Source organism: Parus major, chromosome 2 (genome assembly GCF_001522545.3).
Source record: "Parus major isolate Abel chromosome 2, Parus_major1.1, whole genome shotgun sequence".
NCBI classification, from domain to species: Eukaryota; Metazoa; Chordata; class Aves; order Passeriformes; family Paridae; genus Parus; species Parus major.
The window spans coordinates 122631210-122646485 of record NC_031769.1 but is presented as its reverse complement, the minus strand read 5'-3'; the positions used below and the strand labels follow the sequence as shown (position 1 = coordinate 122646485).

The 15276-nt window shown below is 41.7% G+C and overlaps 1 long non-coding RNA gene across 1 annotated transcript; it reads left to right on the top strand.

The window, feature by feature from the left end:
- Window positions 1-419: 419 nt before the first annotated feature.
- On the top strand, window positions 420-4921 carry LOC107214671. The gene is made up of 2 exons (XR_004496146.1): window positions 420-2741; window positions 3780-4921. It is a non-coding gene; the product is annotated as an uncharacterized LOC107214671 (long non-coding RNA).
- The last annotated feature ends 10355 nt before the right edge of the window (window positions 4922-15276 follow it).

Genomic DNA, 15276 nt, shown 5'->3' with positions numbered 1-15276 from the left:
GGAGGGGGGGCGCGAGCGGGGGGCGGGCAGGAGGGAGGGAGGGGGGGGCCTGCGGGGGGCGGGCGCGCGCTGCGGCCGCGCCGCGTCACGCACCGCCCGCCCCGCCCCGCCCAGTGTGGGGCCGGGGGGGGCGGGGGGGGCCCCCCCCCCGGGGGGGGGGGGGGGGGGCGCCGGGGTCGACCCCCTTCGTCCCTCCTTTCCTTCCCCCCGCATCTCCCCGCGTCGAGGGGGCCGCAGCCCGCCCCCTCCGCTGCCGGAAGCAGGGAGGGAATGGGGACACCGTGGGTCCCGAGGGGCGAGCGGCGGCGGCCGCGGAGCAGCGGCCGAGCCTCGCCGGGGCCCGGCAGCGGCGGTACCGTTATAGGCGCGCGGGGTGGCGCGAGCGGCTCCCGCACGTGCCGGCGGGGCGGGTCCCTCTGCCAGGCGCGAGGCGCGAGGCGCGGCGCGCGCGGTAACGCCGCGGGGCGGGAGCGCTGAGGGCAGGTGCACCATGGAACCATGGAGTGGGAAAAGCTGGGAGGCACCGCAGTCTGGGCCAAAATGCAGGCGGGGTCAGCCTAGAGCACACGGCTCAGGTTTGCTTCCAGACGGTTCCTGGATAACCGGGAGACCCCACGATCTCTCTGGGCGACCTGTTCACTTGCTCACTTCTCCCCCACACCCAGTGTGGGGGGAAACAGAAAAGGAAAAGCAAGGAAACTGGTAGGTCAAGGTACAGCTCAGTATGTGAAAAAATAAGAGAGAAGGAAACCAGAACAAGGGCTCAGGCAGTCACTGTCCACTCCCCAGGGGTATGCCAGTTCCCAGGAAAACGATGGTTAATTTCCCTCTCTGCCCGGGAGCACGATGTTACACAGCTGGTTTAGTGGTGTCACCTGCCCCTCCATTTGGCACCCCCAGTGTTCACTGGGGCAACAGAGCAAGAAACAGAAAACGCCTCGGTGCCGATGCTGTTCAGCAATGACAGCCCACCCAGCCGCTGTAAAGAACATTGAGTCAGATCCAGTACTATAGATCACAAAATATCTTCGAGAGGGAGGATGGTGAGGTCTTCCACCTGAAGAGACATGGTGTTGTCAGTGTCATGTAATGCTCATACATATATTCAGCAGTAAAAAAACCACAGCCCCCTGTGTCTTGGCCTGGAAATAGGCAGGGGTCTGGGACAGCTGGTCTTAAGCTTTTGAGACTTTGCAAGAATACTATAAAAATTTTATAATCCAGAATGATTTCCTCCTTCCAAATAATTACTTGGGAAAATGAGATGTTCGGTAGAAAATTAATTTATATTCTGGGAAAATATTTCTGAAATTCTCGGGGGACAGGAGAGAAGAGTCAGTCGCAGAGAAACAGAGAAACTGTAAAAGGCAGTATCACATTTCTGGGAGAGGAGCAAAAATTATCTAAATCTAAGCAAAGACGTAGTTGAATGGTGGGAGTAAAAGAATTTTTAAATTTGCCGTGCCTCGCTGGAGCACAGGGTGGAGGTAATGATCCAGGTCTGGGTCCATTGAAGTGAAGGGCTCCCATGATACAGCTTCCATACAACAAAAAACAGACCTGTACTTCATAAAGTTTTAGGTTTTGTGATGTATCCATAATTTTGCTGTGGTAATTGATTCTCACCTGTTGGCATTTGTCAGCTAGCTCAGCCTTATTTCTTATCCATTTTATATTGTTTTTAAAGAAATATTTAAATTTTAATTTTTAAATTTAATATTTAATTAAAGAAAGATTCTTTCTCTCGATATGTTTAAATTAGTGCAGATGGCAATGAGTGTATGCAGAGTTTGCAGGAATAATGCCTGCTGGATTCACATTACAGACCAGGTTGCTTGTGGTCTCTGGGAACATTTAGTGCACCCTGGACTGGTCTGTTAAAAACCTATTCTGTGGGCATCTGGGAATGAGCTGCCTAACAGCATAGGAGGAATGGTAGGATAACTAGATGCTGTAGGGCATCTGTTCTGAAGTGCAGGTAGGTGTTACTTGATTGCAACAGGTAATCTCTTGTGGTAACAAATCGATACAGAATCATAAAATGATTTAGATTGGAGGAAGCCTCTGAAGTTCAAAGCAGGGCCAACCTTACAGTAAGTTTCTCAGTTTGCTCCTCCCAAATGGTTTCATCATGCCTTTGTTGTCAGCTCACTATGAGGGATTCCACCACTGAGCAGTGCTCTCAGAAAAGGGAACATAACTGAATCATTGTTGCTAATTTAATTGTTCTGTAATGCCTCTGCTACGCTGAAATCAAAATTGCATTGGTCTATTTATTAATTGAATTTCACGGAGTGTCTTCACAGACACAGGTTTCCCTAGGTAATCTTAACTTTTGCATGATGGTTTTTGTTGCTGAGTGATTTGCAAAAATTGCAAACCACTTAATCTTCACAGCAGAAGCATTTTCAGACTGCTTTGTTGCAAATGCAGTTTTCTATTGTGTTCATAGTAGGACAAAATATTTCCAAAAGCATCCTGAGATGCTGCAGCAAAAATGCATTTATTTTGTAACAATGTTGTAGTTTCTTTTTCAGCTTTTCAGTTCCCCTGACAAACCCACATGCTACTAAGGCTCATAATTAAAAAATAACCATTGATGTACATCTGCAGGCAATTTTTTAACATACCTTTTTCACCCACAGTCTCTTGAGACTCAGTAGTGTTTACTGCCAAAGTTCATTCATTTGGATGACAGCCAGGATATCTTTGCTTTTATGCTCTTTGATGGGACAGTGCAGGTAAGAAATCTTTAGAGGTTAACTTTACTAGTACTGGAGATAGAAAATTCAGTTTTATTCAGTCTGAAATCTAGTTCTCTAGACACAGCATGGAGCTTCCTTAGCTTGTGTCTCTGATAGTCCTTTGGTTCTTTCTGCTTCTTTCTCCAGTTGCAGAAAGATGTAGAAATCTTCCACTGTTCAGTTGGGAAGAAACATAAACTGATTCAGCTTCCTGCAAATGAAAAGCCAGTGCCTTACACAAGACAACAAAATTAATAATTGATACCTCAATGCTACATACACTATTGCAGTGTGGCATTTTGCTCCAAATCTAGAAAAATGCAAATATAACTATGCAACTGCCAGTCACTGGTAGTACTTTGTGCAGGGGACATCGTCCAGGAAGGCATTACTTGTTAGTTATTTTTGTTTTGTCCAATATTTAAAAATAAATGGTCATAATGCTGTGAAAAGGGAGTGAGCATCACATAAATCCTGTTCATCACTCCAGCTGTATATACATCTGGGGAGAATGGTTTACAAAACTCCTTTGTGGATGAATGTAATCACTTCTGTTTCATAATGTATTTCATATTCATAACACTACTTAAAGCTCACTCTACCAAAACTTTTAAATGTGTTTGTATATACTGCCGAATTAGGTTTTCAGCGAACAAACTGCAAGCTCCCACACAAAAGCGTAGGATATTCTGCTTTTAGATGATAAAACCTGTTGTACAAGACACTGAGGATTAAATTCTCATACTTGCATGATTGATGCCAGTGTGTTGTCCATAAAATGGTTTTGATGGGAGGGACCTCAAGCATCACATAATTCCAAGCCCCCCACCATGGCCAGTGACTTCATTACACACATCCAGTGTCTCCTTTTGTTGCAGATGAGGAGAGTATTTAAAGTCTGATCTCTTACAGAAGAAATGGATCATGCCATGAGAAACATCATGCCGTTCCAATGTGTACCAATCATAAGCATTTTCAACAAAAATGTGCTGATACTAATGATATGTTATAACTGGAATGATTTGTGTCCTGCAGCTCCTGCTGTGACCTAAGAAACACCTTCATGATGAGGCTGACACTTCCAAGACAGCTTCTGAAACTGCTGGATTGTTGTCCTATCCCTAGAGTACGTCTCTGCACTGGGTATTCAGTAAGGAAGATTCAAGATTTCTTTTAAAGAACTTTCAAGGCTCACTAACATGATTTTTGTGTTATGAAATCTATATTCCTGGGCATGTGAAAGTTTCAGTTCAAATACCCCTGTATAATGAGGGACTTTGGAAGCTGGAAGTTGACTGATAGGAGAGAAGGCACCCTTGTCTCCCAAGCAAAAGCATTTCTCTGCTGTGGGGATCACACAGGAGAGTGAATGTATTGGAATTGGAGCCTTATTACCAGGGCAGGAACAAGTGCACGTTTTTCCTGATACCCTAGATGTGGAAAACTAGATCATAGAAGAAAATAAATAGTATAAGCTGTCACTTTGTAGTTTGAACTCTGCTACTCCACAGCACAAGTACCAGGAAGAGAATGCAATGATCTAAGCTAATGAGGGAGAACTCGGAAACCTTGATGCCATTCTTAGTCTGCAGTTCTGCCTGTGCTGTGTGCTCAGGTGTCACTGAAGTACATATACCAAAGTAGATTTTCGTGGCATGTGTTCAGCTGCCTAGGGAGCCTTGAGTGCCTTGGGAAGACTTGTGTGCTGGAATTTCATTGTTGTCCAGCCTGGCATGGGCATATCTGGTCATTTCACAATCCTTGTTTCCAGATTACAGTTGGAGAAGACTTGAAAGTGTAATTCCTATTAGTAGAAACTCTCACATTGGTTGTGTCAGCACAATGTTTGGACTAAATTGGCAGCTGTTTCTGAGATAAATTGAACTCAAATTGAGCTTGTACAATAATTCTTCTTGGAATTACCTTATAAGTGATATTTGGAAAAGTAAATCACAATTTTTCAGGTCAATTACTTAATTTTGCACAATCACACACTGTGACCTTAGGTTAGGAAGGAAAGCTAACCGTCCATTGTCTGATACCTGTTCCCTTGCATGCTCTTAGTACACAACGAATATGAGCTAATGTGCCTTAATTTAGCCTACAGTGGAAGAATTTTCAGTGTAATTGAATTAACTCTGTATTTCCTGAAGAATAAAATATACATATGGACAGGTCTTGTGTGTGTAAAATCTATAACTCGTGTTTACTTATAAATCTCTGGACAAGAGTGTGTACCAGATGTAACTGTTCCACTTGAAGGTTTTGCCAGTTTGTACCTCCGTGTTTCCCCTCCAATGCTGCCATTACTGCTGCCATAGCTCAGCTGGTAAAAGGAATTGTTTAGGAGCACTTCCATTTGCTTCAGGCAAAGCGAGCAGGTTGGTTTAAACCCTCTTTGTTGACTAATCCATCTGACTTGTTGGAAGCACACGAGGGAGTGCTCTCTTAATTCCTTCTGCCAACAGAGCTGCGGGGGTGGAAGCTCGGCAGAGGAGTGGTAAGGAACAACTGGAAGAATGATAATGTCACCGAGCAGCCGGCACACCTGTCTGCAAGCTGAGTGCCAGCACATGACTTCTGTCTGCTCCATGGGTATTGTAGCTCTTCCAAACAGGTCTGTGCCTTTCCTGTTACACATTCTTGGCTTAAATCTCTTTCATGCTAAGTACTTTTATACAGCTCCAGCAGTACAAAACAATTTGAAAGCATCCAGAGGTGTTAAAGCCTCCTTATTCAACAAACTATGTCAGAAGGTCTAATGGATGAATATCAATGATTAGTCTTGCAAAATTAAATGCATCATTTCCTTATCCTGAACTTGAGCTGTTCCTGTCAAGGATGCCAGATGTACAGACAGCACCTGGATGCAGGGTGGCAGTGCTGTCTCTCAGCCGAGGGACAGTCTGTTCTGGGGCTGTGTCACACTGATTTTACACTACTGGTGGAAGTTCACATTGTGGAGTGAAGGGGCCCAGACTTCATTCCCAGTTTGTGCATTTTCTCATGGTCATGTGAATGACCTCCTGTTACTCTCAACCTAGAGGGGTTCAGTTGCCAACAGGCCTCTGAGAGGAGTTTTGTCTCCCTGGCTGTGAACAGCTGTCCTTGCCATCCTCTTTCCAGGTGTGCCCTTCCTGTTGCAGAGCCTTCTCCTCTAGCTGCATCATCAACTTGCCTGAAAGGTCCATGGGATGCATAGTGGTTTCCCTTCTTTCAAGGATCCTCCACACTGTCTTTTCCTAATCTCTTTAGATTCCATTTTCTTTTATTTTCATGTTGGAGTTTCTAAACATCCTTATGAAGAGATTTGGCTTTATCCACCACTGTTGTTGTTATGACTACTAACTATCTCTTCTGCTTAGTCTGATCTTAATGTTGTAGCTTCACATAACTGCTTTTTGTTGTTCCTTTTTTCCCCATTTTTTTGTTCTACACAAGGGCAGCCCTGCTACTGTTTCAGTCAATCACCTGCAGCCTAAATGAAATTTTTTCCAGCGAAACACATGAACGTGTGTTTGCCTCTAGATAGGTGTATTTTCATGTGCTTCCATGAAGACAGAACATAGAATTTTGCTAAAAAGAATTAATATTTTTCTGAAATAGAACTGAAAGACCTGATTGGAAGTGTACAATAGGAGGTTGAAATCTGCTCACTCATTGTGGCCAACTGCTCAGATGATGAAGGGATTGCTTTTTTATTATTATTCCTTTAGCTACAGCTATGACCAGTTTAGTCTTCACAAATGCAAGGCATTTCCACTTAGCTTTAACCTCTTTTAAAGTAATTTACCATGTTTATATCTAAGATTTGTTATTCTTTCTTATTCACAGGTTTCTGATCCTTTTGTCTGCCTGGGTTAGGTATCTCTTCTGAATAATGGTCAGTTCTGAAAGCATCTTCTCTTCCACCTTTGTCTGACTGGGAAAATAGTACATTTTTGTTCTTCCATGTCTTTTGTTTTTTTGGTGAGCCTCCATAGTACTCCTGTATTTTCCAGTCTGCAGCTTGGATGGATGTGTTTTATCAGGCAGTGAATGAGGTGTCAAAGATACTCTCTAATCAGGAAGGGAATGAAATCCTTCTGGCTACTTGAACAACTGCATTTTCCCTGTGACTTTGATCAGTGCCCCTTCAGTCAGGTTACAGCCTCCCCCTAACACTCTGATTGCTGACTTTGGGTAATCCAATGTATCCCTCTCTTTTTATCCAACCATCCAATTCTTTCTTTTTTTTTTTTTTTTCCCCTGGATAATCTTACACATTTTTCCTACTTCTAAATCTGTTAGTGGGCCAATGGTACTCTCCATCTTAAGTGACCAAAGTTCACAGAAGGCATAAATCTCCATTCAGCCTGCCTCATATTAATTACTGAGCAGTTATTAACAGTTATCATGGGCTGCAAATTTCAGCTGGGTGGCGTTAGTCCACACAGTGTTGAATGGTATAGTGGTATAGGAGTGAATTTGAAATTTCTGCTTATTAAAATGTCCTTGTAGGACAATGTTTGTGGATTCCTTTCTTGGGAGGAGATAAAGAAACTACACAAGCCAATTAATTGTTGGCACACTTTGCTAATCCTGCAATTCTATACAGCAGCCATAATTGTAACTGTATTTGCTGGAGGGAATTAAAATGATACTTTAGAATATTGTATATAGAGTAGCTTTAATCACTCAGAAAATCAAATTTAAATTAAAATTCCTAAAATTGAGTGAAATCTGCCAGCAAAAATGCTAATGCCAGGTCAGTAAGTAAATCCAGTCAGTAAGGAACACTCTGAAATGTTATTACTGCTGAACACATTATAGGTGTTGCAATTTCTGCTGTTGCCAATGCCAGACACAGTCATGAAAATATTTTCCTCTGGCAGTCTGGCAGGCCATGCGCAGGCATGGCTGCAGTGCCACTGCAGCGTAGCACAGGCAGGGACCAAAGGGAAAAGCAAAGAGAATCAACCTTGATGCAGGTTCCAGGAGGAGGAGGGGCAGCCCTGGCTGATGCCACCCTGCTTTGCTTTCACTAAGGGTTTTCCTCAAGGTCACCACCTGCAGTGTCTCTGAGCTGGCCTGAAGCCCAGACAGCCAAACCCTCAGGGAGATGGGAGTGGGCTCAAGACCCTGACACTCCATTTTGTCCTTAGAAAAATCCCCTGCCAACTTCACCAGCCATTCTCTGAGCTAATGCTCCCCTTTTGTTTTTCCCAAAGTAAGCTAGTGCAAGCAAGGCAAGGACTCCACAGCAAAGCTGACTGCCTTTGCAGTGCCCTGGTGCCATCCTTCTCCCTGATGTACATTTTTCTAAAGCCAAACCATCAAAGCCCTCAGCCTGCCAAAACATTTCTCTCCACAAACAGTGCTACACGGAGTTCCCACATTCAGTGTTGATGACCTTACACCTAATGTATGCATTCCCCTATCTGAATCAGAATCCTAGTAGGAATACCCTGTGATATCTTGGGCACTCCCTTTAAGGCCTGGGAAAATGTTGCTGAAATACTGGTCGCTGTTCCCTCCACTATGGCATGGACCTAAAGTGTGTCTCAGAAGCATCAGCACCTCTGGTGCCACCCTGGAGTGCTCATGCTCAACATCCTCTTTTTCCTCCTCTTTCTCCTCTTTGTGGTATGGATAAGCAGCTGTCCTAGTCTACTACATTTTAACAGCTTTATGTCCTGTGGGGAACATTGTTGCTAAATGGGCGTTCCAAAAGGCATCACTTGTTTTCACTAGGAACTCCTCGTCTCCCACATCCCCCCATTTTTATATTATTGCTAAAGTGTGAACTCTGATGCTTTGTGACAACCTGGTTTAGTTGGGAAAACTTCAGGTTTACCTCAGTATAACTACTAGGCTTTTCTGGAAGGGGTGAGTAAACTGGAAAATATTAAATTGTTTTTGTATACCAGAGAATAGGTTAAGGTATAGTACTATTGAGATTAAATCAAAGTGGCTACTTCAAGAAAAGTCTTGCAGACACATCTGTGTATGTACTTTCAAAATTACAGTTAGCACCTTTGTAATAATTTGATTTAATCTAGGGAGGCTACATTTTCAAAACCAGGTGCTAATGCTAATGCACTTAGCACAGATCACCCAACAACATCAACACAGTTCCATTGTGTTTTCAAAGACATGACGTAAAGGTATCAGCTCTAGAAGACAGAAATTGTTCTCAAAGAAATTATTTTTGAAGAATTTACATATCCACTGCAGTTTCCTTGGTGCAAATGCACACACCCACAGTCAGTTCAGTCTACAGTTTGGGAGCAATTCTGGGTTTTGTGCTGGTACCCTAAAAGCAACTCATGAGGCCAGTGATGTTTAATCATTCCTGGCCAGGAGACTCCTGTGCTGGCAGATCTGTTCTGCTCTATTCTCATATTTCTTACACCTCTTGGTTAGAGCACAGCTACATGCTATTTCTGCTGGGGATTCTTGGCACCAGGGAAATCCAAGTGGTATAGGAAGGTTGTAGCAACTCTCCACAACAGCAGCAGTTTTTAAAGCGTGCTTGACAGTTATATGAGTGGGTTTTTTGCATTGGCTTACAAATACTGATCATAATTTGGGATCTCAATGTTGTTAGGGTACACAATCATTAGGGGACTGCTCTCTATAACGGTGGTCTCAAAATGTTTTGATAGTGTACCCCTATCACCAAAAAAACTTTCAGCATGCATTCCCAATATATTTGTTGGTTTTATTTATAAATTATATATATATATATATATATATATAAAATGTCATCATAATATATGATGTGCACTAGAAAATATAGACAAAATGAAAATTAGAGAAGGATGAGCTAAAGAAAAAATTCGTGAATTTATTTATTAATGGTACAGAATGTGTTTTCTTGGTGGACCCCAGTGGATCATTTTTTATACCTCTTTAGTCCACACACCTCGCTTTCAAAGCCAGACATCTAGAAGACAGGCTAAAACTCAAGATGAAAAAACATGACAAAAATTAAGAAAATAAATATTTACCCCTTGGCCTTAAAGTATCTCCTTAATGCAGGTGGTTAAAAACTTTTGAAAGCCTGGTCCAAGGCTATGGAATTAATTCCCTCAGGAGCTAAGACAATTGCAAATGTCATCATCCAAATGTAAATAAGTTTCTTTAACCTGCCTTTATGACATAAACACATTGCAACATATACATTAAAGAGAAGCATCCAAATTATCAAAGCAAATCCTCCTACAAACGTCTCCCCTGGGGCAGAGGAAGAGAGAACAAAGGAGTTGTTGCTTAATGCACTACTGGAAAGCAACTGAGTGTTGTTGCAATGGGGTGAGAACGTGAATAGACTAGCGTGTGATAGAAAACCGAATCTTTTACTGTTTCTACTCAATTAAAATATGGCACCAGTGTGAATTAAATGTTCATTTCAGGTCAACAGGCATTATATAGTAATTTTTTAATTGAGTACTACTTGTTTTGGATGTTTTTATTGTTTTCCTCCTTCCACAGTGGCATCCTGACTGTAGCACCATGAGTAAATTACTATAAATCATTGACCCTAGCTGTGTCTGGCTGTAAAATAACCTAATTTCTTCAATTCACTTAAGAGGCTTTCTTGGGAAATATTTCAGTACAGTTGTATTGCTTTGTTGGCACAGCTCTAAATATAGATCAACCTTTAAATTGCTTCCTTCCAAAATTGGTTCAAAAAAGTATTATGAGTTGTAAATTGAGTTAATATACAGAACAGTGAATCTCAGCCTTCCTGAGGTTACTGTCTTACCTAAGGGTGACATTTATTTCATCTTTGCCATCTGGCTAACTCCCCTAGTTGCTGCATGAGTTGGGATGAAGCTGGAATCAAGAATTTCTCTGCTCCCGTGTCCTTTGCACAAGGGAAAGTACTAGAAAACATTGGTTGCATGCTCCCACCTCGTTTATGTACAAGTTATTCAGCCAGGATCTGTTTTCCAGATGCATGTAGGAAAGGAAAGAGACAAACTTTGTACTTAATCCAATGCTCTCCTGATTATGACAAGAAAGCAGGTTAAGTTTTTGAAGTGATTAAGGCTGGCTAGAAACTTCTGTTCTACATTGGAAACTGTACTTTCTGGAAAAAAATTGGAATTTTATAGGCAATCTTTTACTTCGTCATGTTATCTCTATCATGACAGAAATGGCATCTCTTACTGAAGCACAGCGTTTTCCCTCTGACTGCCCTGGCTTGTATGCTATGAAAGATGTAGTTTGACCAGCTTGTTCTGCTAGCTGGAAAGAATAGGATAACTTTACTTGAAACAACAAACTCTTTCTAACTATGGATCCAGACTGCAATGGAAAATAGAAGTTTAATGCTGAGATGGCCAGGAGCAAAGATTTCTAGCCTTGTTTCAATGTGATTTTCTACCCTGGTGTTTCTTAATCAAAAGTTTTGGAATTTGTGTCCTGTGCTTTTCCAGGAGGTATCCTGAAACAGAATCTGTAAAAAGTTGAATACAGCTATTGAAATATTTGAGTATGGAAGACTAACAATTGGTGAAAAATGCAAACAACTTGTTTGACTAGTATAACAATAAATAAAACTGTGGCAGAATTTATATCTGTTAATAGGTTCAGAGAATCACGGAATGGTTTGGGCTGAAAGGACCTTAAAGATTGTCCAGTTCCAACTCCCATGCCATGGGAAGGGACATCTTCCACTAAACCAGTTGCTCAAAGGCCCATCCACCCTGGCACTGAACACTTCCAGAGACAGGGAGCTCACAACTTCTCTGGGCAACCCGTTCAGTTGTCTCACAGCACTCATCATAAAGTGTCTAATGGTATCCTACCTAGACCTCTTCCATCTTGAAAATGTTGCCTCTTGCCCTGTCAGTCATAGACACTGCTAAAAAGTATCTCAGCAGCCTTTTTTTTTTTGCAATCCAATCCTAAGTACTGAAAGGTCACATTAAGGTATCCCCAGGACCTTCTCTTTTCCAGACTGAACAGCCCCACCTCTTCCAGTTTGCATAGGAGAGGTGCCCCAGCTCTCTGATCGTCTTTGTGGTCTCCTCTAAACCCACTTGAACAAATTTGTGTCTTGCCTTTTGCTGAAGTCCTATCCTTGGTGATTACTGAGTGCTTTTTTCATGAAAGAAATGCAGGAATATCAACTGACTTTGGGATCATAAAACTGGATGAAAAGGAATAATGACACTTCCCAGTTTCCTAAAGGAAGTCTGAGTTTAGCTTGATGTAGAGCAAGATTTTCTTTGAACTTTGATGAGTTTTGCATAAACCTATTATCTAATACCTATCAGGTATTAAATGCTTCTGAAGATGATCTGAGTGTGAAATAGGGCATTTTAGTAACATTTCCATAACAGGGTGTGTAATAACTCAGGAAGTATACTAGCAACTTGCCTCTTGTCCACTCCTTTATAAATAATGCATGTTTTGTATCAAAGCCAATATTTTAAATCTACAACAGACATAGAAAGCACAAACAAATGTTCATGTGGGAAAACAAAAATGCAGGATTAACTCTGTTAGTATGAACTATTTGAATCTTGAATATATTAAACCTTATTTGTGAGCAACTGTTAACTTTGCAAGTAAAAGGTTAAAGCAAAAAATAAGCTGTGGTATGATGGCAAGTAGACAGAAAGATTTGTGATTAGAAAAATTATGACTTTCTAGTATTTCTAGAAGCATGCCTGAATAAATCAGTGAATATTATTGAGAGTTACCATATTGCTGTAAGGGCTGTTACAGAAACATGTCTCCTTTTTATTTTTTTTTTCTGAAATTCTTGGCCAAAACATCACCACTAGCCTTATTTGGTTATATTTCTCAATTTACAGATTTGCTTGTGAATTTTTCTACTCTTTCAAGTGAATTAGTTAATCGATGTTTGTGCAATATTTTCAAGACAGAACTACCTACAATGAACTACAATAACCCATGACTGCTACTTAAAACCTAATCAAAATTCTATTTTTCATAACTAATCTGCAAATAAGCCTCAGTAATAGCAGGATTTTACACAATGCAAATGTTGCCTCAGAGTTCAGGAGCAGTCATTGCTGAAAGTTCCTGAAAATCTAATATCAATTTGGGCTTTACCCTCATCTTTAAAAAAAAAAAAAAAAGAAAAAGTCATATTGTCAAGTTTTACAGGCAATAAAAAACATACAAAGTTTCCTGCTCTCGTTCCTTTGTTTATCAGCAAAGATGGTTTTGCACTTAATACCAGGAGGCTTTTGGCAGATGTTTGTGACCCAACAGACACAGATGCTGACTGAGTACCTTGAACTGCAGCTAAGCACAGCTGTTGTTGGAGCTGGAAACATTGGCACAAAACATTCTAGTATTACATAGCCTGGAGAGCGTGTTAAACCAGGTAGTGCTCATGGGGAGAAGAGGACTGAAGACCCCTTAGCTAGTCCCTTCTCCTCTTCCCCTCCAAATACACATATCTTTGGGCATTGTTGTTGGTGATAATAAATACCTCCTACTATGGTACTACTGTTATGTTCAGGAAGAATAAAATGGCCAATTTGAGTGTCCTGTTTCGATTATACATTCAATAGCATGAAGTATGGGTATTATTCATGTTACTGAAAACAGGCAAAGACTTAAACAGGCAATATCTCAGCTGCACTTTGATCCCACTGAATGTGAAGTATCTTCATCACTCAGCATGTGGACTCACAAAGTTACTGTGATGTTATCACTCAAAGTCTGTATCATGGGATAAAGCACATGTGGTGCTGTTTACATAGTTTACAGCAAGTTTTCAGCTCCATGTCTTTAAAAAGTGACGGATGTTTTACTGTAGTACCCACACCTGAATTCTCAACCCTTCAGGCAGCCCAGCAGCAGCCTGCTCCTGAGCTGGGAAGGTGCTCCTAGTGGCCTCCTACAATGTTAGATGATGGAATTGCATGGTTTGGTTCTGCAGGTGCTGTTAACTCTGTCACATTTTCAGGACAGTGGAACTGCACTTCTCTGAGTTTATGACCCTACACCAAAGCTGGGAATTAGCATGGACAAAAATCTCACAACCTGCATCTGATATCTTCAGTCTGTCACATCACCAGCAAACTCTTGTGATTGATCTTCAGAGGTCAGATATCACTGCTGGCACATTCTCTTCCTGTCCTGGATGTCAGATTTAAATCCTTATGAGATACCAGGATAGTTACATGCAGGAACAGGTTTGTTTCCTGTCTGGATCCACGCAGAAGAGCAGGGAGAACAGAGGTGTGATGAGCCTGCAGAGTGTGTCAGCAAACACTGGTGGACTTGGAACCTCCTGGACCACCTGGGATCAGCAAGGGTAGACAAGATCTCTCAGAACAACTAATACACTTCAGCTGCTATAATATTGTAATATCCTTCCCTTCCCCTCCCCCTTTTTTTTTTTTTTTTCTTTTCTTTTTTTTTTCTGTGGGCTCTTGCAAAATGTCTTCAGCACAGCTGGCAAATAATGTTTTATCTGTGGCATCCAGCATCTGGTCTCCACTGGGGTTGTGTGACCTCTGGGGTCACAAGCAGAATGCCATGTCTCTCAAGAAGAGTTTTGGCCATTGAATCAGACTGTGGTTCAACTCCTTTTAGATGATACCACAGACTAGAAAAATTTCTGTATGAAATTCTCCCTCAACATGCTTGTCCTCGAATTTCCTGCAAATAACATGGTGAGCTTGGGTAGGCAGAGAAGCTGGTTACAGACTTTGTGTGTCTTACTGCTGTGATTCTTTGTCTTCAGTCTTGTTTCACATTCTGGCATCTGTGACACTCCTTAGCATTGACTGGTTCCTGTTTTTTATCTTGCTCACACCTTTTGCTGTTGAATGGAGCTGGAGAAACTCCAGGCTTCACTCTGGTGCCTAACTCTTCAAATCAAATCCATCTTCACAGGTTTGGTTTTGGCTTTTATTTTTGGTTGATGAAGCTAGTGATACTTACATTGCTAGCAGTGATGCTTATCTTCACAAAATTATTTCTGCCTTTCTTCCACTCTTTTCCAAGGTCTTTCTTTTGTTTTCAGTCTTCTGTTATGTACATGCATTTTACTACATTTTTAACTGTTATTCTTTCTTTGCTACCTGATCTCTTGTTCTGTTTATAACCTGTGTCAAAGAGTTTGCCCTTTATATTTTAGTGGGTTGTCCTGGTACCATATCCAGCAAAATTCTAATAAAGTCTTCAGCAGGCAGAGTCAGTGTAACAGTTTTAGTCTGTCCCAAGGAAGGGATCCTGGCTAAAAGATCTTTATCAGGAAGCAATTCTTGTGTCCCTGCTGTTCCAATGATTGAGAGGCTCCCCAGACAGCTTCTCAGTTTTATGGCCATCTCAGTTCAAATGCAGAGATGAACCTGGCCATGTGTCCTGTGACCATGGGCAAATTCTTCTACACCTTTACTATTTTCAGTTGCCCTTGAAAAAAACCCACTTTATTTTTGCACACATTGAATCTTTTCTGCCCTATCTTTAACTTCCTTCCTTCCTTCCTTCCTTCCTTCCTTCCTTCCTTCCTTCCTTCCTTCCTTCCTTCCTTCCTTCCTTCCTTCCTTCC